Below are 23540 nucleotides of genomic sequence, written 5' to 3'. Positions count from 1 at the left end.
ATATTCCTGTGAAATCAGACTAATTTTGTAGAACCAGTTTGAGGGAATCCAGAACTAGACCTACAGCACTCCACTTATGTCTAATTTTTCTTCATCTTTCATCTTATGTTACTATTCACAGTGCCATAAGCTGGAAGAACAGTTTTTCCAAATCGAAAGGTTCATATTTGGTATATGTTTAACATTGACAACAAAACCCCAGAAAAAAAATTAGGCTGCGGAAGACCTGAAGTATTTAGGTTACTATTGTCAAAAGGCTGAACAGAGAACTGTAGTTCAAACGTAAACAAATGAAAGTGTAAAGCGCCAAGTCACATTTATTTAGTCTTATGTTCTTCTCAAATACTTTGCATGTGAATTATATCACCTTAAATTATGGTACATTAATTCCATTGTTGTTATGAGATTATGTGTTTATTGGAATAAATTATATTGTATTATTTTTTCACTCTATTGTAATTTTTCAATTTGGTGCACCACACATATATACAAATCTGTAGGTTGGACGCTTTTTTTTTCTCCCTAATCTACTTTCGAACATCTGACTTACACACCTTAAATTTTCTCATTAGGGTAACTTAGTAGCCATAAATCACTTTCTGAACAGGTTTTGATGAGTGAAACATTCAAACTTGAACACACTTGTTAAAGTTATGAAATCCAGATGTTTTTGTGGGTATATTAACAGACATGTGCTGTTAAAAAAAAAAAAAAATATATATATATAAATATACATGCATACACAGAGCAATAAGAGCAATATACTGTCATCCATCATTTTTAAGTCAGACTGTCAGACAGAGTAGCTATCTGTGAACAAGACAACTAAAGACATTTGTAGTATGTATATTTGTATCACTGCAGTAATAGGTAGCAATAGATAGTCCTAACAGAAACTGAGGGTACTGCTCTAACAACTAGCCAAAGTATCTCACGCTTTTGCAACTTAATTGTCCTGTTTTCCTGAAACTAACTGATATTTGTTATATAGAAAGTTATGCAAAATGTTTACATCAATATTTTTGTATTCCTCCACATACTTTGCTGCATGTTTTGTTGTTTGCTCCTTTGGTATTTATATTATGTGTCTTTTTTCTCAAACAAATAGAAAAATGCCCAGCAGTAGGCTTTAAGATCTATTGATACTTTTAAAAACGAGTTCACTGTGTTTTTTGCTTTAGTATGTATGGTTTACATACTGATTTTCAATTTACAACACAGTTTAAATTTAGATGGAAAACCAACCCAAAACTTCAATCATTATGTTTGAATCCATATGCTCTCTAAACTCAAACTGTTTGGCAGCAGCAGTAGTTAATCAGATTTAAGGTAATTTTACTGAGGCTTAGTGTGATCCAACAAGCAGTATACAAGCCAGACTTTGCCTGAGAGTGCTCCCCTATGGCTCACTGCATCTTCAGGAGGTAGCAAATGGCTTTCAAGCACTGAGTAGCAGCTGAGTGCCTTCTGCTGTGCCTGTGCATATCTTCAGGGAGCAAGAAGGCTGCTGCAGGAGTACAGAACTGTGAAGCTGTATCTCTGCACTGGAGGAAGAGTGGCTCTCACAGCTGTCTTCTGTCTGTATAACAAGGAAAGTGTTTCATTTCAGAATCAAGGTAGTTTGGCTTCATAACTTGCTCTGTAATACTTGCCAGCAACGCATAACTTCCTACCTCATCATTTCAGCATTAAGAATTCACTCCAAGAAAGGAGGTCTTCAGAGAAGCCTCAGTCCCTATTGTGTTTTTTGATCTCTTGATAAGTATTGTGCACTTCTCCAGATTATTTATTGAAACAATGCAAAACGTGTGTTTTTCATTAGTACTTTTATTTAAAGCACAAAGTGTTTCAGTTTAAAGTTTTATAAGTGATAGAGCCCAATTTAGAAAATTATTACTAGAATAATATAGAAAGCAGTTTCAACTGATTTGCTAACAAATGTCTCCATTTCCAGTCTGCAGTCTTGGTAAAAACAGAGTAAATACTAGTGATAATTCCAGTGAGAGGTATAATATTATTTTGGAAGTAATAACATTCGTCCTGTTAACAGACCTTCAGGTCGGCTGGGAAAAACACAGAGAGGATCATTGGATTACCAGTTCTGTTTTTTAAGGGTATTAACAGACTCACGTACAAGGAGATTATTATTTCAGTGCTTCTTGGTCAGGATTTATACTGAGGCATATGGTTGCTAACACAAAGCTGTTGTGCTTCCTTAAGAGATCTGAGTCCTTTCAGACCCAAGAACTTATAAATGGCTGTACTGGATCAAAGCTATTGTTCATTTGTCTGATTCTGTCATCCAGTGGTCCCTTTAATCAGATGGCTGATATGTTCTTGAGTCTTTGGTATTGTGGATTTCCTAGACTGCAGCTTCCATCTTAAGTAGTGTTCAATTCCTTAGCCTATGCTATTGGGTCTTTTCTATAGGTCTCACACTGCTTAGGAGGGCATTAATTAACTGCAGGTTTAATATTCCCCTTGAACTTTTTTCCAGGAATTTTCAACTTGCTTACCTTTTAAATCTGCTAAAAATATAGTTATGTGCAAGCTTCAGCAGAAGCCAGCAGAAAAAAACAAACAAACATCCAAAAACAAACAAACAACACACACACACACACAAAACAACAACACCACCACCACAACTCAAACCCAAAACCCAACCAAAACCAAAACAACACCCTTACTTCTGCAACTTCAATAAATGCTTTTCCTAAAAATCCATTCAAATATCAGACTTCAGTTTTGACTAAGACAGTAACTTTAACTGGTTAGGACAGGTTTTAGGTCTTCAGGAATGACAGGTATTACATATGTAGTTCCTCTTTTGCTGACAACGTGAGCTTCACATAAACCTTTAATGTAATTTGGCAAATCTACGTGACTCTGCTGCGTTACATTTTCTTAACAAGGTTCAGTTTACATAGCCCATCACTTCGCTGTCATTTTGGCAATGCCACAAACAGACAGTCAGGATTGTAAAAAATATTCAAATGCATTTTATCATGTCGTTAAATTTTTTTTATAGTAGTGTTCAAACTAATCCATTTTATTAGGTTTTTACTTTTTTAATTTTAATATATATAGTGTTAAAATCTGCTTGCCCATACTGGAGTGATAATGTCTCCAATTATTTTATTCCAGTTAAAAATTCCCTCTCGATGATATCTAATTTTTCTTCTTATTGGCATGTCTGCAGTAAATTTATTCTGTGTGGTACCATCACGAAAGGAATTGGGTAGGACATTCATCCCATGTCAGGCTGCAAATCTCTGCCAATGCATGGGCAGAAATGTTAACAAGCTTGTTTTTCAAGATCTGTAATTCTTTAGTAGACTAGAATAGTTCAGTTGGAAAGGACCAACAATGATCATCTCATCCGACTGGTACTCAAAACTGATTCATGTTCTTAGGACTCTTCAGGGGTTCCTGTGTCACCATGAAATCTCTTCATTGGGTTTGGCTGATTTTTTTTCTTTAAGCATGAACCATCTACTGATCATACTGATTTGCTTACACTTTGTAATTAAATTCTGTAGTGGTAAGTTGCAGTTCATATAGAGTCTAATAATATAAAACGAACTTTTACAGAACATTATGTAAAGTAAGAGTAATTTTTATTTTATCTGAAGAAATAGATTTGGAAAGACTTCGGGTTTGTGGTCCTGATTTTGAGTATCTCCATGTGACTTGAGAGGATATGGTTAAAACTCTGCTATTAAGGGAAGAATGAGTATACCAGGATCACTGAATATAGGATTTGCAGTTGTGTTTAAGTTTTGCCCCTTCAGTATATTGACTTTCATTGTTCATTTCAAACTAGGAATATTATTGGAAGACAGTCTAAATTTATTGGTCTGGATCTTCAACTGTTATTAGATCACCATAAGTCATTTTGAGTCAGTGCAGTCAAACTGTTCCGTTTGGTTTAAAAAAATCTTACAAAAAAACATGTCTGTTTTTGGAAGATACTTAGCGGAAAATCTTCTGCTTCCTTAGGTATGAAAAACAGGTGTATTTAATAAAATAATCTTTGGTTACAAATTTAGTATTTATTATTGTGACTTCTTGTTGGCTTTTTAAAAGAATAATTCTGTGTTCTTTGTCCAGTTACGTTTATTGTATTTTCCCTTTTTTTTGATCAATTAAAAAATATTTGTATTTTGAATTTTTCCATTTTTGTGACCTAGAATACTGTGCATTTTGCAGTTTTGAAGTTTTAAGTGACCGAAGGTCACAGTACACATTATGTTCTTTGTGACAGTTCATTGTGTTTCCTACCTGTATCTCATTTCTGGTTATTTGATTCTTGTTTATGTTCCTTGTCTCTCTTGACTTCCTTGTGTTCCATTCTGTGGATTACTTCACAAGTATAAATTACTCATGAAGCTGTCTAAGCTCTGTCTCACAAATGTAGTGACAGGTGATACAATTCAAATATTGTTATTGATGCAAAAAGGAAATGCTATTAGATTTATTTTAATAGTTAAGTAAGAGGCACAATATTAGAATCATAGAGTCATTTGAGTTGAAAAAGACCCTTAAGATCATTAATTCAGTCTGAACCAAGAGCAAAAGCAGTATCTGTGAGACAAAGATAACTAAATCTCAGGATGCCATTGATTCTCTGTAGTTTTTTTTCCCTTTTTTGGTGTAATTTGTTATTTTTCTCAGATACTACAATAATAATTGTTATTTTAATAAAATTCTTTGTTTGTTGGCATTTGATATTGACTTATCTCTTGCTGCTGTGACTGTCCTATTCTGCAGCTTTTCCCACAGTGAATTGAATTCATTTGCACTGTCAGACTGCAAATGAGTGGGAAACAGAACTAGTAGTTAGCTTATATTCAGGGCAAAAGGAGGGGAACCCATGCATGCACGCACACTAGCAACCTGCTTTGGAAAACACGGGAATTAAGATATGTTGCACATCTACACTAATAATTTAGTTACTCATTTACTTGGGTTTTTTTAAGCTAAACCTTAGATTGGTGGATTTATTTCTTTGTTTGTTTTTTGCTTACTTTGTCCATGAAATTAAGAATGTGGTGGACACAGTTACAGATTAGCTACTATCAAAATTGTGAATCATGTCCTGTACTTTGTGCAGGACTAACTCAAGAGTTATTTCTCCTGTTGTGGATTTCCTGGCTGGATTGTCTGAAATAATCCTTCGTAGTATTATAGATTTTTGCCTCAGCAATGTACCTCTGTGGAGTTTTCCTGGTTTATGTTATTGCTTGCTTTTTGCTCTCAGGTTTCCTGGTCTCCCATGGTACATCACAGTCACTGTCGTCATCCTAGTCCCACCATCATTATAACAGTCTTAATAATCCTGTGCTTGCCTGCTTAGATGAGGAATCTCAATCCATATTGACCCTGTTTTCCTTCTTAATGCACTGAACTTATTTATCTGATCTGTTTCAGGTATTTTAGCTTTGAACACTACTCCTCTGTTGGAGCAAACAATACTTTTTCCTATGTTTTGTGTACTGAACATAATAAGCATTCCACTTACTCTTTTTCTTCCACCATATTTTTATATATGTACAATGTTATTAAGCTAATTTAAAACCAGTCATTCTGCATCCTGCATTTTACTTCCTATTTTTTTTGTGCTTGTGTGTTTTCATACATTTGGTAGCATTTTTTTAGTTACCACACCCTGTTTAAATGGGACCTTATTGTTAACTAACCAATAAACTGAATTCTCTCATATCTACAAAACAATTCTGGTAAATATTTTTTTAATTTTTTTTACTTGCCCTTCACTTCCACGGGTACTATAAAAACAGTATAATATTGCTATCTTAAAGTTGAATATTTCCAAGACAAAATTACACCATATTTTATTGCTGTAAGATGAAAAAGAAAAGCAAATACAAACACTAATGGGAAACAGATGAGAATTCTAAAGTTTCAGTGGAGAGGCACATAGATATGAATATGAAATGCTTATGGATTGATATATGTTTTGTGGGAGAAGGATGCAATTTTCATAATGCATAGTCGGGAAAAATTAATATTATTTTTTAGGTGCACTAAGAACTCTAATTATGCAATAGATCATACATGTTTCTATATTTTTTTGCCTGGTACCTTGAGCCACTGTTCTGCACTTTCAAGAAACCGCAAAGACTATGAAAGAATAGGATTTCCAATATTGAATGATAAAAGGACTGCACAAAATATTAGAGAGAAATGCAGGAATTTGTTTTGCTAAATATTTATTAATATTCTACTTTAAACCTCCTCTGATTTTCTAGATATTGTAGCAACCATTCCTTCTGAGAGTGTGAGACTGTTTGCATTAAATGGTACTCTGATTTTCATGCTTATTTAGCATCCTTACTTTAGATCTGAAGTAATGATGAACCACACAGTCACTGTTTAGTTATTTTAGACTGAAAATATCTGGGAAAAAAAAATGGTGCTGGATGCATAAAACTCCCCCTTTACATTCATGCGGACAGTTTCCTTTCATATAGCTTGATTACAGCCTTCTGGAAGTTATTTTGCTTTGTTTTCTTTATTGAGTGGAAAGGTAAGGGCATTCAGAAAATGATTTTTTGATTGTGTTTTTTGTTCTATTTCATAGCAAAAGAAAACATCAATACAAGACAATAGATCTTGACAGAGATAGAAGAAATCAAATTACATGAATTTTCATTATAAACAGATGCCCAATTACAATGCAATAGCCTTTGCTTGTGTCAAAACCAGAATTTATGTAATTACACTTTTTCAAAAAATCTGTATGTCATTAACATAATGAAAAAGCCATCATTTCTGTTCTAAAGCACTTCAGGAAACAGAGAGTCTGCCAGCACATTCAATTCATCCATCTTTCACATAAAATTGTACTCTGTATTTAGTAAGGAAAGTTTCTCCATGCAGAGTTATAATAGAAAGTGGAAATTGGTGTTGTCTAAAGCAAAACAGTTATAAGAATTTCTCAAAAACAGGAGCTTTGTTCTAGTCACTCATGGGAATTAAAATGGTTGATGTTTCTTTCTCCTCTAGCCCTCCTGTCTGTTTCTTTTCACAAGTATATTTATCCCTGACCTTGACCTGATTGACAAGAGAAGTTAAACTGCAAGCTCTTAGTATTTCTTTCCACATATCAGTGAGATTAGTTAGGAATATTAAGTGAATTAATAGCTTAACTAATATTGAGTTTATAAAAAGTATCATTTATGACATTTTAAACAGTTAATAATACAAAATCATTTTTTCTGTCAGTGTGATTTAGAAGAACATTTATCGGTATGATTAGAAGAAAAAAAAAAACACTGTATACTGTGTGCCTGCTGTCAGGGTTTGTTTTATTTATACATTAGTAAATACGAACTTTCAGAATGGTTCTGCCTTCCACGCTTGCTGAGCTGCTTCTTTTAAACCCAGGTGTATTCTGCCTCATTGTTTCCCAGCCTTTAAATCATAAAGAACAGGGTTGCCATTTCATCCCCAGGTGTGTGCATTCCATGTATCAGGTTGTGAACTTAATTGGAGAAGCAAAATTGAACAGACTGTGAAAGTTACCAAAAATTATTAATAAAAATTGGCAGCAAAAACAAGATTGCATTCAAATTGGGCATATAGCGTAGGTGTTCTGTAGATGCATTCACAGTATTTTTGTTGTCTTAGAGATCTTAATATTCATCCTAAGGGCATAATGAACAATAAAATGTTATGTAAGGGGGGAACTGAAGGGTAGTTAAATTATTTTATCAGACAATATTGCCTAGCAGTGATTTCTTTAGTTTTCTTTTGAACTTCCCTTTCTGTCTTATGTGTTCTTTGAAGACTTTCACATAAATCATTTTTATGGCATGCTGACCTTACAGCTTGTATTTATTTCCTTTTAGATTTGTATTTTTCTTTTAGCCATCCTCAGTCTTTCATTACAATTTTATTAAAAGGACGTGTAACTCCACACCTCATTCAGACTTTAGGTCCAAATCTCAAATTCATCAAGATGATCAAGATTCTTCCTTTATTGTTATGCTGGTTGGGGAGAAGAGTCTCATGAAAAAGTGCTGGATATCATACTCAAACAGTATTGAATTCTTCAGCCTCCATAGATTTGCCCCTAAAGGGTATCTGCAGTTGTCCGTGATGATGAAGCTTAGGTACGCTCTCTATTTATTTTTTTGATTTTTTTTTTGCTGTTTGCCTCTCACTTGTTACAGCAATTGCAGTTCTTCGAAATGTGGATACTTAGAACAGCCTGCTTCCTCATAGTCAGTGAAAAAATAGGCATTTCTCAGAGAAGTTTGTCTTATTCTTTACCTAAAAGAGGGTAAGATGAGTCACATTCTCTAGGAGCCTGTTTCTTTTCATTGTCCATACAGGGACCCTATATAGCTCATCTACAAGCTCAGATATAAGCATCTGGCTAAGTGAGGTGAATCCTGATCTGTCGTTCTGAAAGTATTATCTCCTAGGCAGTGCACAGTCAACTCGAAGTTCAGCTCAGTCAGACACATTAAAGAGGGAACATTGCTTCTGTGTTCCAAGATGGGCAAGTTACAGTGACCTTTCCAGTGCGTATTTTCCTTGCTGGAGTGGACTGTTTTGCTCTAGTTGACTGTACTTCTAGGATCACTTGTTTCAACTACAGGTTCCTCTAAATCTTCAGATTTGCCTTTTTTACATTTATTGAACAGAAAATCTTTTGCCTTCATTTCTCTTTGCCCACAGATTTTAATAGAGCCTAAAAATTTGGTATGGGCTTTGAATGAATGAACAATATATATCCTCTTTGAAATATGCTAATAGGACAAGGTTACGAGAAATAGATGTACACACACCAAAATCTTTCCAGGGCAGGATGAGAAATCCCCTCTCCTGTTTCTCTTTCCCCAGTTCTGCTCACAAATATGTTTCGCTGACCTTGCACATGGGAATAGCCATCTCACTAAAATGTCAGAAAACTAATTTGGGAAAACCAGAAGCCTTTTAACTCATTAAATCTTTAGTCTTGAGATCAAATGGACACTGTCCCGGACAGTGAGACATGATGGGGGAACTGCATTACTGAGGGTCGAAAGGAAGGAACTGACTCAAAAGCAATAGGAACAGGTAAAAAGTAAAGAGGCAAGCACTGTCAAACTGCTGATTTGTTCCACTCATTAAGTGAACTGTCATCTCCTGATTTAATACAGGTGTTTTTCACTCCATATAATAACTGAAGTTAATTTTGTTGTAATTTGCAGTTCCTTATTCTGCTATCAGGATGTGTACCTGTGTCTTAGCTCACAGGAGTTCTTATTTCACGTGTGATTTATGATATTCTATATCCATTTTAAATTACAATATTTGCATCCCCCATTTTTAGGTAATTTCAATGAACTGATCTTCTGATAAAGTCCTATAATTAAAGGTTACTGAGAAGGTATACCTGAGCTTTATCAGTGGTGTGAATACAATTCCGTAGTTTTGATTCTGTGAAAATGGTGAGAAATTAACTATAATTAAGAATGATCTCATATATTTGCTTTTGTTCACCTCTTAGTAAATTTTACTGTAAACTGGCTAAAGACTCTTCTGAGAAATTAATGAATACATGTGGAACTACATGCAAAACCTAACTATCCCTAGTAGGTTTAAAATGAATTCAAGGAAAAAACTATTTTTTTCCTATTAAATAAAGAATATTCTCTGGCAATATTATTCCACATGTAGAACTTTTAGGTCTAAGATAAACTCACTGTGTCATAAGTTGCTGCAGTTACAAGGTCATCTTAATCTCCTCCTTATGTGTTCCTAAAAAAATTCTAATTGAAATATTACAAAATTGCAAAGATTAGAACAGAAAAAAAGTCTTTTATTATGCTTAGTAATCATCTAAACAGGCTATTAGTATTTTGTTGAGTGGATTATTTTAATTTATTTTGGGGTATTTATTTCCAAATCATTTAGTCCCTTAAAAAACAACAACAACAAAAACAGAGATAGAAAATCTTTTGTCAGTTATGCCAGCTTAAGTAGGAGATATCATAAGTAGGAGATTTCAGACTCCAATCTGATGACTAAAATTACAAACCTGTAAGAGATTACAAAAACCTCATGGAAATATTCTTCCTGTGATTATGATGACCTATAGTGCATTTTGTTTCTGAAACCATGTGTCACCTTTGCTTTTTTTGGAGGAGTTAAACTCTGTAAAAGGTAACAAAGAAATAAGTATTTCCTATTACAACCATGGTAAAATAAAAGAGGGTTATTTCCCACAAACTGCTTAGCTGACATGGAAAATTCCTTCTCCAACTGAATTCTTAAATGCACAGGTATTCTTTGTTATACTAGTCTGTCTATTTCTTTTTTGGTATGACTTCAGTAGGTTAGCAGTAATTTAGAATTTTTTATTTCCGTTGCAGAAAAATATTTTTTATTGCATTTAGTGGAGAATGCAGGGTTTGCATTTGGTGCTGAGCTTTTGGTTGAGCAAGCTTTTGTAGTGGATCTAATTTGCTTATATATTTGTAATTTCCAATTCCAGTTTCCCCACTGTGGTTGCAAAATAAAGAGTACTATGATTAGGTAACAGTGGCTATGAGTAATTAAATACTTCTGCAAAATTATCTTGAGGCATTAAAGAAGATATAAATTTATTTTATTTCTGGTACTATCACTGGGCCCTATTGATGGTCACAGACATTGTGCAAAAGTAGTGTGTTTTTTACAGAAACAATTTTTTAGACTAGCTGAGGCTTTGGTCCACAAAGAAAAAAAAAAAAAAAAGAAAGTCTCATTCATTTTGCTGGAGTCTTTTGCACTGTAATTTCTGAATTCATTAGTGTCTTGCACAGTGATTCAAACAGGAACTTTGTCTGCAATGATGCTAGCGCGTTAGACCTGGTTCCCATTGATTCCACCTCTTATCCAGAAACTGCATGCATGTTACATTGAGGTACCAGAAAGAGTTCGGAGAAGGACAGTGAAGCTGGTGATGGTTCTGGAGCACAAGTCTGATGAGGAGCAGCTGAGGGAACTGGGGCTGTTCAGCCTGGAGAAAAGGAGGCTGAGACCTTATCACTGTCTACAACTACCTGAAAGGAGGTTGTAGCATGGAGGGTGTTTGGTCTCTTCTCCCAAACAGTGACAGGACAAGAGAAAATGGCCACAAATTGTGCTTGGGGAGGTTTAGATTGGATATTAGGAAAAAATTCTTCACAGAAGGGGTTGTCAGGCATTAGAACAGGCTGCCCAGGGAAATGGCGGAGTCACTGTCCCTGGCGGTGTTTAGAAGGCATTTAGATGAGGTTTGTAGGGACATGGCTTAGTGCTGGAGTTAGGTTATGGTTAGACTTGATGATCCTGAGGGTCTCTTCCAACCGAAATGATTCCATGGTTCTTCAAGGGTGAATGAAAACTGTTACATACAGAACAAGCTGAACTAAGAATTAATGTAAATTGATGTTTCTGGGTCATTCTTTCCAAGATAAAGTGAGTTGTTTGTGAAGAAGGTAGCAAATTAACCATACAGAATTGCTCTATAGGCCCCATTAAATAGAGGTTTTGAGATCAGTGAGAGCTGAAAGATCTCCATCTTTCAATCCAAAAGCTTACTTTGGTTCACTCAACCCTTGAACCCAACCATGGATGTCAAATCTGTTGTCCAAACTGTCACTCTGGGCATTGGGTAGCTGAGCAGACAATGACCAAAGGACCATCCAGAACATAATGGACAAGGTTTACTGGCTGTACATATATAACTATGCAAAACTCACCCATGATGTGTAGTCCTGTTAATGACATCTTATATCTGTTCTCTCTAATGTCCTGGGAGTCTGGGGAACTTGGAAATTATGTAACTCAGAACAAGACTCAGCTTTTCTTCATTCTGAGTGTTCACAGGTTTGCTCTTCTGGTCACTTTCTGTCATTTTTCCAGTTTCTTGCCTGTCATGTTTTCACTTAATTCAGCAGTTGTTTCACTTCTTTAAGCTGTTATGCTATTTCCTTTATCTTCTCCAGTCTCATTTAAGAAGTCATAAATCACTGTGGCAAATGCTCATTGTCTTGTTACATTTTGGGTTCAATCTAGTTTACTAACTGCCAGCTGCTTAACCTAGAAGAGGCCAGGTGGCAAAATCAGCTTTTGTTTACGACTAAATTATGACTAATTGTCTCTTAGTGGCAGTGATTCTCTAAGGTAGAAACTGTTACCTAGCTTTCTCCAATTCCCATGTGCATATACAACTCATTTATTGGTTTTGTTGTTCTTTTACTTTTGACAGTGGTGTACATTTTAGGTGCATGTTTATTCTTATTTTGGCTATATTAAGATACTAGAAGTTTATGAACAATTGAACACCCAAATAAAAATATTAAAATAGACTACAAATGAAGAAAGTACAATGAATACCCAAAATCAAAATTTCCCTTTTTATTTCTTTGTTTGGCATTTGGTTTGAATTTCTCTCAAGATCTTGTATTTGTAATCTTTCTACATTTCTATTCCAACAAGCTAAAATGGTGAAGATTTCTAATGCACAATCTGGATTAGACTCTGTGTTAATAAATTTAAAGGCATTTTTCTATTTCCATGTTTTCCAGGTAAAATAAGAAGTTACTTTAATAAAACCATAAATCAGTCTCAGGCAAATATTTATATTCTATAAGAGTTTGAATTAAGGGAGATCTTTTTATCCAAACCAAGATGGCTTTATTGAAAGTTTTGACTCCACTGAGAAATACTTTAACCTTTTAAGTAATCTTATTGAAGCCGAAGCTCACTGGTGTTTATCTTAATTAGTTAATACGTGTTAAATGACACGTTGTCTACCTTATGTCCGCTAACATGTCAGACTGGGATTCTTTAAAAATTGCCAGCTCTTCTAATGTCAAAAGGCAAACAACTTTTCTTTCAGTTCCCTGACTTTCATTGTCTTCTGTCATGTGATGTCATAATTTGAGGTGTCATTTGAGACTACCTATGATTACACCTTTAACATTAAGCTGGAAAAAAAGAACTTCTGATTTCCTCAATAAGTCATAAAGAGCCAAAATAAAATACAATTCCAAATCTTTTTCCCTTTACAAAATATCATAAAATTCAGCTCTTAGAGACACAATTAAGTAGGCAAAGAAGCCCTGATACCAGTTTACATCAACACTGAAGCTGTTAATAGGCTGACCAACACTTTTACATATACATCTAGCACTTGCCACAGCCTTTCCTGTTGTTACTTTATTTAATACCCTAAATGGGGTGCATAATTAGTAAGTAGGCTATTCATGGAAGTGTTGTTTCCTTCTAAGAGGAATTTGTCAGATTTTCCTTACATAACTGTAAATATTGAGTCTCTCCAAGAACATTGTTTTGATGCTTGAAACAATTTTAAAGGAAGTTGGGGAAGGCATTTTGCCCACTTCGCTGTCGCAAAGTTTATGCTTAGAATGGATATGTCTGTGTTACATGACTATAATTAGATGGGATTACTCAGGGTCTTGTTTTTCTTTATCCAGTGTACAGTGAGGTATGTTTGTCAGACCTGAAGAATTTTTAGAGGGTATTAAGATTATAGTAGTAATGGATTAGGCTGTCAATAAATGATATCAGAAGTACTGTGACATAGTTTTTTTGGACTATGATTTGCATGTATATGCACGTTTGTATTCATACTGTATTCACTGTGTGTCTTGAGCAGTGCACAGCTCATTCTGTAATCAGATTATTAGCTCAATCATATTAGAGTACTTTATACTCTGAGGATATTCCCTTAATCCCATTCCTTTAGTACACAGAAAATACGGCAAATAGCAGTAATGAACATTAAGCTCAAAGAATAGTCCCTTGCTCTCCACCCCCCACCTCTGCAGCTTTAGAATTAAAGAGACTTTTCTTGAGCATACAGGTGGAAGAAATCAAAACCAAACACTGACACTTTCCTTTGCTGCCCTCTTAATTGTTTACCTCCATTTTACCAACTAACCATTTGGACAGCTAGGAAGTTTACATTGCCGAAATATGTAAACTAACAGGCAGTAAAGTATCATGTCTTATAGATTGTCATACTTTATTAGCATATGGAGCTTTGATGTTATATAAAACACCACTTAGAGCTTACTAGTCATAAGATATACTTATGAAAGTAAAATACTTGTTTATTCTTTTTTATGTATACTTTAAGTACAAATCAGTAGGCTTCCTATGCATATTAAAAAGTTTCAGCATTCCTTTCTGCCAGGTAGTCACTATGGCTACATCTTTTTCAGTAAATTAAATATGCCCAGGAATACTGCCTTGGAGGCCAACTGACATGAAATACTCTATGTCCCTGCTTTTAAATTGCCTTGCCCTCCAAAACACTGTAGTTGCACGCAGACCGCCTACTAGGATTAGTCCCTTGTGCAAGTACCAGATTTGTATTCAAATCTGCAGTTCTTTGAGAGACTAATACATGACTTACACCAAATCTGTGTCAGGGACCATTCCAAAAATTTAACAGTATAGGCAATCACATTCCAGTACTCGAGAATGTTCCTAGGTTCACATGATCCTGGATTTACAAGCCTGGATGTAGTCATTGCAGCTAACACGTAGTAGTTTCAGAATGTAAAATTCTATGTGATCTTATCAGCACCTGAGTAATACGCAATGTGGTTTTAAATCACACTAAAGTGCACTTTTTGAGTGCTATTGTCATCTCTGTTGGATTCTACACTAACTTGAGGTTCTGAGGAAAAAAGTAATTCATATATTCCATTTGCAACCTTCAACATGGATCAGATTAACTACTTTTACTAGTGCATATAGAAAAAAATGCAACACAAACTTTTTTTCAATGGGTGCAAATGATTTTACCTACCCATGATGCATTCTGATATATTAGCAAATATATTGTGAAATGTTTTGTTTTCATCATCATCTCAGTAGTTGAGCACCATATCACAGTCTCTGCAGAATCTTGACTGGGAAACAAAATAAGACCTCTGAATTTTGGCAGCACTTATTTTAGAAGAGTTGTACATTAACAACGTGAATATTAAGCAATGTAGCAGCTAATATCAGTATTTAGTGAAGGATAGATACCTATCAGCTTACAGGAGATACTTCTGTAAAAAAATTCTATTCTAGGCCAGTCATTTTGGCAGATCTGTAATGGAAAATAACTACAACTTTAAAAATAGCAGTTTTTCCCGTTCAAGAGCTGTAAGATTCCATCACAAGATCAACAACCACTTTAAAAACATGTAAGTGTAATTTACTGATGTAGTTTATGAATTTTTTAGACATGCAGAGACAGAGATCTCTGCCCTGAAGAGTTAATGCTGCAAGCAGGCAGCATACCGTTAATTGAGAGGTTAACTGAGAGATATAGATCAAATTACTTTCCTTTTCATGTTTTGGTTTGGTTTGGTTGGGTTTTTTTTCATTTTTGTTTTAATTCTAGCTGTTTCTTGCTTATGTTTTTGAAATTATTTATTATTCAGGGAAATTCTCATACAACTGTATACTTCATTATACATATATAATGTGCTTTTATGTTTCTTTTCTACTAAAAATATTTTTAAACCATTCAGATTTTGCTGCATTACTCAGACCTGCTGTTTTTATTACAATGTAGACCTCTTGAGTTGTCTGTGATCTGTACCTTCCTTGTTCTTTTGCATTTATACAATTTCTCTTTAGTGCCTACACCACTGCATTTTAATTTGAATTTATTTTTCTTTCATCCAGGACTGCAGCCTCTGTCTCACAGCTTTCCATTACAGTGAACTTCAGGGCATGAGAATGTTCTACCACAAGCTTCTGGAAGCTTTCCGTAAGTTGGATTTTGACTGAAGAGAATTCATGAGTTCCTGCATGCTGAGGCTGCCTTCCTTTCTGTCTCTTCAGACAGTGTGTTTATATAGATTGATGCATTCCAAACTAATGTGCAGCTGTTTCACTGTTGTTCATGTGTACAATTCTGCTCCTTCAACTTAAGCTTCAGATCATTTCCTCCAAATGATGATTGCATTGTTTCCAATGTCAAAGTAAACACCACCTTTTTATCCCTCTTTATCCTTCACAAAAAAGCTACACTATTTCGTATTAATATGTGTTAATTATCCTACTGATTCTCTGCTATATCAGTTCATAGCAGGCTAATTGTACTTTCTGTAAACAAGTAAAAAGGCCAAAGACTTTAATTAGCTTTCATTAAAGAAGTCTGTCACAATGAGGTGCTGAATGCTGTTAATACCAAAAGGGAGACTTAATGGTATCTGTTTAATTCTGAAGGAGAGAAATATAACAATGTAATCAAAATATTTACCTATAAATGTAATGAGGGGAACAAGGACATGAGTAACTGAACAGGTTTGTCATGAACAAATTATGTCAAACCAGTTTGATTTCTTTCTCTGAGAGGACAGCAGGTCTTGTAGATAGAGAAACTGTGAATATTAGGTATTTTGATTTTAATAAATCTTTCAGTGCTGTATCACATGCCATTCTCATAAGCTAGCAGGAAAACATGGTTGAGATTAATTTCTGTTAGGGTGAAAACAAAACAAGTTGGAAAAACAAAACGGAGGTAGTTATGTATGGTTCAGCATTAAAAGTCTGTAGCAAATGGAATTCTATATGCATCTGTCCTGTATCCAGTACTATTCAGGATTTTGATTAGCATCCTTAAACATTAACTTAAAAGAAAATACGTGAAAGGAAATTGGTGTGGTGTGGTGGAGCCTTTAAAAATTGAAATAATATTATTAAAAAACAAGGGATAACTTAACAAGAAAGGATAGAAACTTACAAATTCAGGTAGGAAAAAATAGCCATATGGTAATAGGATGGGGAACAACTAAATACTGATTTGGCAAAAATGAAAGGAACTGTAGAATATAGCACAGCACAAGCTAGAGAGTTAAACCTGTTGAATACAGTTTGGTGTGTTTCACTTGAAGTATCCAAATATAGAATTTATTTGCACGTTGAAATAATGCTTTGTTTGCAAAAGAAAGACTTTGTTTTGCCATATGTTTCAGCTGTTCTTTGCAGACAAACATATTTTATCTGAGTTAGACATATGGCTGCTTCCTGGTTTGCTAGGAAAAGCTATAATTTGTGGGATACAGGCAAGTATTCTGTTGGATGCAAAAAGGAGTACAGTTCATAAGATGTGTATTTTGCCTTCTACTCTTCAGTAATGGTAATGACTAAATTGAAGTACGTCATTCATTTTTGGAGTGTTTTGCTTCAAGAAGAAGTAAAATAATTTCAGAGAATCTAGGACAAAACAGCAAGCCTTTTCAGAAAATGAGAGAAATCTATGACAGGGGAAAAAGTTGAAATCTTTGATCTTGAGAAGATAAGATAGGAAGATGAGAGAAGAGGGATATTATAACAATTTTCAAATACTTAAAAGCTGCTGCAAAAAGGAACAGGTTAATCTGTTCTCTTTGTCTGTGTTGCACAGAGCAAACAACAATAGTTCCAAATCACAGAACAGGTGATTTAGGTGAGAGATTAGGAAGACTTTTAAATAAGAGTTTCAAAGAGGTTATGGAGAAGTCAGATTTTTTTATTAAGATTTGTAGGTTTCTTGGAAAATTGTGGAAATCCTTCACTGAATCCTTAAGATTAGGTTAGAAGAATATCCTTCAGGAATAAGAAAGCATTTTGGCATTGGAGGTAGAGCAGATGCTGGTTTAGGGCTGTTTCTGATGCTATTTGGCAGTGATTCTTAAGGTAAAGTTCCAAATTCAACAGCAGTACTGGCGTAAAACCTTTCTATTTTTCAGTACTTGAAGGCAGAGAAGTGGATCCTATCAGCTCAAACTGAATGTCACAGTACTGTCACTATGCTACTTTTTGCTTGTGTGTGGTCCATCCACTTTCTAGGTCAGCTGGACATGTGATGGTCAGCATCTCATATTGTAAACGTGACCTCTGCTTGGCACTCTGACTGTCAAAGAAAACTACTTTGCTTTAATACTGTTTCTCTTCCGCACTTTGGTTCTACACTGTTGTCTTCACTTGGATTAACTAAAAAAGGCCATCTGCCCAAGTGGATTACCAACATCTTATTTGAAATAACTTAAAATTGCTTTTCTTTACAAAAATGAGAACTTTTGCTGCTCATCCATTTAAAGAACAGTACATCTCTGTAATTTCATTTCCCTGCTAAACCTTTTAAGAAAGGGTTCTTAGTTACATACAGCTATATACCTTATCGTAGAACTTTTCTTTTACAGCTTGAAGATTCATGTCTTAAAACCTAGTTTTCCTTAGAGGTATTTTCTCTAATATGTCTATGGAAAGGTATTGTACAGTTGTATGACTCAGTATAACGCACTAGTAAACTGTGGGATATACACTTCATATACAGTAGAATAATAGAATCCTAGAATCATTTAGTTGGACAAGACCTTTAGAGTCATCAAGTCCAAACAGTCCAGTCATTAACACTGCCAAGTCCACCTCTAAGCCATGTCCCTGAGCACCACATCTATGCATCTTTTAAACACCTCCAGGAATGGTGACTCAATTACTTCCCTGGGCAGCCTGTTCCAATGCCTGACACCCGTTTCTGTGAGCAACCCGCTTTCAGGTAGTTGTAGACAGCGATAAGGTCTCCTCTTAGCCTCTTTTTCTCCAGGCTGAACAGCCCCAGTTCCCTCAGCTGCTCCTCATCAGACTTGTGCTCCAGATCTCTCACCAGCTTCACTTCCTTCTCTGAACTCTCTCCAGCACCTCAATGTCTTTCCTGTAGTGAGAGGCCCAAAACTGAACACAGGATTCAACGTTTGACCTCACTAAGCGCAGAATACAGGGGGATGATCACTTCCCCAGTCCTGCTGGCCACACTAGTTCTGGTATAAACCAGGATGCTGTTGGCCTCTTTGGCCACTTGAGCACCCTGCTGGCTCATGTTCAGCTGCTGTGGACCAACACCCCCAGGGCCTTTTCCACCAGGCATCTTTCCAGCCACTCTTCCCTGAGCCTGTAGCGCTGCCTGGGGTTGTTGTGACCCAAGGGCAGGACCTGGCATTTGGCCTTGTTAAACCTCACACAACTGGCCTCAGCCCATCGATCTAGCTGGTCCAGATCCCTCTGTATGGCCTTCCTACCCTCCAGCAGATCAGCACTCCCACCCAACTTGGTGTCATCTGCAAACTTACTAAGGGTGCACTCGATCCCTTAATCCAGATCATTGATAAGAGATTAGACAGAACTGGCCCAAATACTGCGCCTTGGGAACACCACTCGTGACCAGCTGCCAACTGGATTTGACTCCATTCACCACAAGTCTTTGGGCCCAACCATCCAGCCAGTTCTTTACCCGTCAAAGAGTGCACCCACCCAGGCTATGAACTGCCAGTTTCTCCAAGAGAATGCTGTGGGAAACAGTGTCAAAGCTTTACTAAAGTCTAGGTACACAACATCCACAGCCTCTCCCTCATCCACTGAGTCACCTCATTATAGAAGGAGATCAAGTTGGTCAAGCAGGACCTGCCTTTCAGAAACCTGTGTTGACTGGGTCTGATAGCTTGGTTGTCTTGTATATACTGCATGGTGGCACTCAGGATGATCTGCTCCATGACCTTCCCTGGCACCAAGGTCAGATTGACAGGCCTGTAATTTTCCAGATCCTCCTTCCAGCCCTTCTTGCAGACAGTTATCGCATTTGCTAACCTGCAGTCAACTGGAACCTCACCGGTTAGCCAGGACTGCTGATAAATAATTGAAAGTGGCTTGGTGAGCATCTCTGCCAGCTTCTTCGGTACCCTTGGGTGGATCCCATCTGGCCCCATGGATTTCTGCATGTGTAAGTGGTGTAGCAGGTCAGTAATCAGCTTCTGCTGGATCCCCTGGTCTCCCAATTGCCTCACTCACTGACACACAAGTACAAACGGGTCTCTTCACTAATCTGGTTCAAACTTACCATCTCACTGGTTTCTCCATGAGCTGGTTTGAACCTTCTAGACTCACCAGTAGCCATCTTTCAGACCCTGTGGTCTTCCTAGTATCCAGCACAGACTTACAGATACTCCTTTTATTATACAGTAAAACTGTGCCTTAAAATTTACTGTAAACTATGTGAAATGTCTTGAAGTAAAGAAAAAAAAATAGGGAAATCTGCATTATATTAAAATGCAGCAAAAAGTGCTGTTGTCCACAAAAATGCAGTAAATTCCACTTGCAATATTCTGAACATTTTTGGTTACCTTAGACTGTATGCAAAAGAGCAGGGGTATTATATGTCTTCATTTCCGCAACGTATTTTCTAGTGTTTCTTTGAATTTCAGTACTCCTTATCCTTGTTTTTTTTACAAGATCTATGTTTTTCCTCTATGTTTATTCAGTATTTGGATTGTTTCACGCAAATTCTATGCAGGGCCTGTTCGGAGTTTTTTTATTCAAGAATGGCTGTATTGGTATGCAGAAAGTTGTAAGCTACTTAATACTGATTGAAGCAAGAAGGTCTTCATTTTCTCTGTTTCATTCTCCAAAAAGGCGCTGTTATTTCACCATAATACTTCTATTAATATAGATCCTGTTTTTAAAAGTTGGCTTTTTTTTTTGAAAGAGGATGGTATGCATTAGGAGTATAAAACAATTCTCAGCTAGTATGTGTCAAAGAAATTCAAAATGTGAGACCTACATCCTGAGGAAAAGAACCATTCTTGTTCTGGGGGGTTTGGTTTTTAAAGTATTTTCCAGTTAGTATGATCTGATGTGTTTTGCAAATAAATATTTTTATCATAATGAAAATTAAGTAGTTTGAGCAGAATCTATGTAGAACAAAGGTTCTCCATGGTAGACCTTTTAAATGATTCAAGATGATTGACTGAAAAACAATATATTAAATAGTCACTGTAGACAGCCTGTCCAGGAAATGGAAAAAAAAAATGAGCAAAATTTATGGGAAAAAATACATCTTCTGTGAGAATCTCGTATAGACATTCTACATTCCTGTTAGAAAAAATAATTGTATTTTTAAAAACATGTACAGAAAAGAGGAAAGGAACTAGTGAAAAATCTGTGTGTCTTTGTACATTTTTAAAATATCTCAAAGTAGTGCTTTGCTTGAGAGGTACTGCTGTCTAGTCTGTTAGCAGGAAAATGAACTCATAAGGATATTTTCCAAATCATTACTTCTATGAGGCATTTAAAATAGATGACTCCAGAGAATAAATTAATATATTTAACACACAATGAATAAGTGCAGTTCTATATAGTTAAAAATGCACATTTTCTGCAGAGTACTGTTCATTTACATATTACACTTGTAAAGGCAGATTTACAAATCAACATAGACATGTAACTACTTTCATACATAGATAGATATGTAGACTACCTATGTAAGTATTGTGTGGAATAATTAAAATAAAAAATTGCAACTGTAATTGTCTGCATCAGGTGTTATAGTAAAAGGCAAGTGTTTTTAGGAACAGTGGGAAAAACTGTCTTCAACATTGCTTGGAAATGTAGAACCTCTATTACTAGATGTCTTTGAGAACAGATTAGAGAAATATTATTTATAAATTACTTTGGTATACTTGATGATACCTTAGAACTGAAGAGTGGTTTAAAGGGACCTTAGAATATCAGCTGTGCTCTGTGTTTAATTGTGTAAAATGAAAAACTTTACCCCATTCCATAGGTTGACTTTTTGCTTTAAAAAGCAAGAAACAAACTGGGCATTCTCTAAAAGCTTGGTAGCTCCTCATTTCCTCTCACAAGGTGATTTGGCCTATATATTTGCCTTGAATCTTGCATTTCAAAGGCATTTCCTGTCTCTTGTATATATGGGTAAGAGGAGAAGGCAGCCAATTTCATACATGAGTAACTTCATTTAGTCATCTCTCTGCTACAAGGTTGGTGTGCATATGTCAAATACTGCACGTCTATTGTAAAGGGTGCTGAGAACAAAACTTGTTGCAGTCTTTCAAAAATACTGAGAGACTCTGAATGTAAAGCTCTGGTTTGTAGCACCAGAGCAAACCTATCACAAAACCACATTCATGTATTTTTCTCCATTTAATTATCTGTGCATGTCAGCAAACTAATAACAACGAAGGGTTTTGCTAAGAAACCAGTATTTTAATTCTCTGCAACTAAAGCACCTTCTGCAGCAGACAAGCTTTTTGCAAGGAATCTTGCTTATTTTGTAAGAAAGCTTCTGATTGCACAATAATGAAAGATTATGTAAAACTGGAAAAGCAACATAACCTACCATAGACAGGCACTGAAGAGTGAAACTTGAGATGCCAAACTATATTTGAAAACAAGAGCGTGTCCCTACATAATTATAATTTGTTTTTCTTGGCCATTTTCACATACATACGAAGAAAATCTTTCTATGCAACAGACCTGTTGTAACTGAGATCAGGCTATTAGGCTGTTAGCTTTACCGTCCTGAAGTAAGAAGCTATAAAAAGAAGAAATAAGAAACATTCTCAGGAAAAGAAACTTTACAAAAATAAAAAAAATTTTAAAAAAAATCTTCTTTTGTAACAGTAAACTACAGTTCTAGAAACCTAAACATTCTGCATAATAATATGATACTGTTTTGAACTACTACTGTAGAAATTCCATGTTTGTATGCAAGTTCTATCAGGTATTGAGCACCTAAACCCTCTTCAGGTCATCTGACTTGTTTCTATATGCTGCCACTTTCTCTGAGCACCTGGGAATCATTTTTGTAGCTCCTCATACCCATTGAATGGAATACTGTCAGCTGGATTCTTGCCTAAACTAGGACAATAGCTCCCGAAGCTCATGTAGATCCTGACAGGGAGTGTGGCCATATTCTCTCCATCATCCTAATGTGTAGGTGCTTACCCTCTGCACCACAAGTTCCCTCAGCACGTAGCTGCGCACACCCAACTGTGTTTAGATGTGTTTGTTCTGCAGAGATTACTTTTTCTTCTATTGGTAACATCTAGTATCTATAGCTCAGGTGGCATTAGTAGACAATGCAGCATTCTTACCCTGTTCCGGAGCTAGTTTTACTTCTTGACCATCCATTGGTGGTCTAACATAAATACTTCAATCAGTGACCTGGATGGTGACACATCAGCATTAGCAAATTTACAAAAGGTAGTAAATTAGGGGGTGAGGTCAGAGTGAGAGGACCCAGTGGCAGAGTTTCAGCCCAGAGGATACTTAATAAACCTGAGGAGTGGGCCGAAAGAAGGCTTGTGTAGTTCTGCATCTAAGATGGAGTAACCTCACACATCAGTACAGGCTGCAAACCAGCAGGCAGGGTAGCAACCCTGTTGAAAAGGACCTGGGATTTATAATGGATGCAGGGTTAAATATGAGAACACAGTGTGCTCATACTGCGAAACAGGCAACCACACATTGTGCTGTTTCAGGGGGAAGGTATTAATAACTGCATCTGTGCTGCTGTGTTCCCCAGTACAAGAGAATGTCAACAAACTGGAGCAGAGGGCGCCTAAGACAGTGAGTGGATTGGAGTGTATGATGCACGAGGAGAGGCTGATGGAAAAGGGTTTGTTTGGCCTGAAGATGAAAGGGTAAATGGAGGATCTGGTTATATTATTTGGCTGCTTAAAAGTCCATAATCA

General features: G+C 36.0%; 1 protein-coding gene across 12 annotated transcripts in view; it reads left to right on the top strand.

Moving 5' to 3' along the window:
- PRLR (prolactin receptor) overlaps nucleotides 1-23540 on the top strand; it is a 151211-nt gene that overhangs the window by 27504 nt on the left and 100167 nt on the right. For 10 of the 12 annotated variants that reach the window (XM_065045130.1, XM_065045133.1, XM_065045135.1 and 7 more), the window contains one exon: nucleotides 15694-15778. The gene's annotated coding sequence lies outside the window, so the exon portion shown is untranslated. Of the gene's footprint in view, nucleotides 1-7951; nucleotides 8136-8200; nucleotides 15207-15693; nucleotides 15779-23540 lie in introns of those variants that run through there. The other 2 variants (XM_065045128.1, XM_021292281.2) reach the window with 2 other exon arrangements.

This window comes from Columba livia, chromosome Z, assembly GCF_036013475.1.
Source record: "Columba livia isolate bColLiv1 breed racing homer chromosome Z, bColLiv1.pat.W.v2, whole genome shotgun sequence".
Taxonomy (NCBI): Eukaryota; Metazoa; Chordata; class Aves; order Columbiformes; family Columbidae; genus Columba; species Columba livia.
This window is presented reverse-complemented; position numbering and strand designations above follow the sequence as displayed.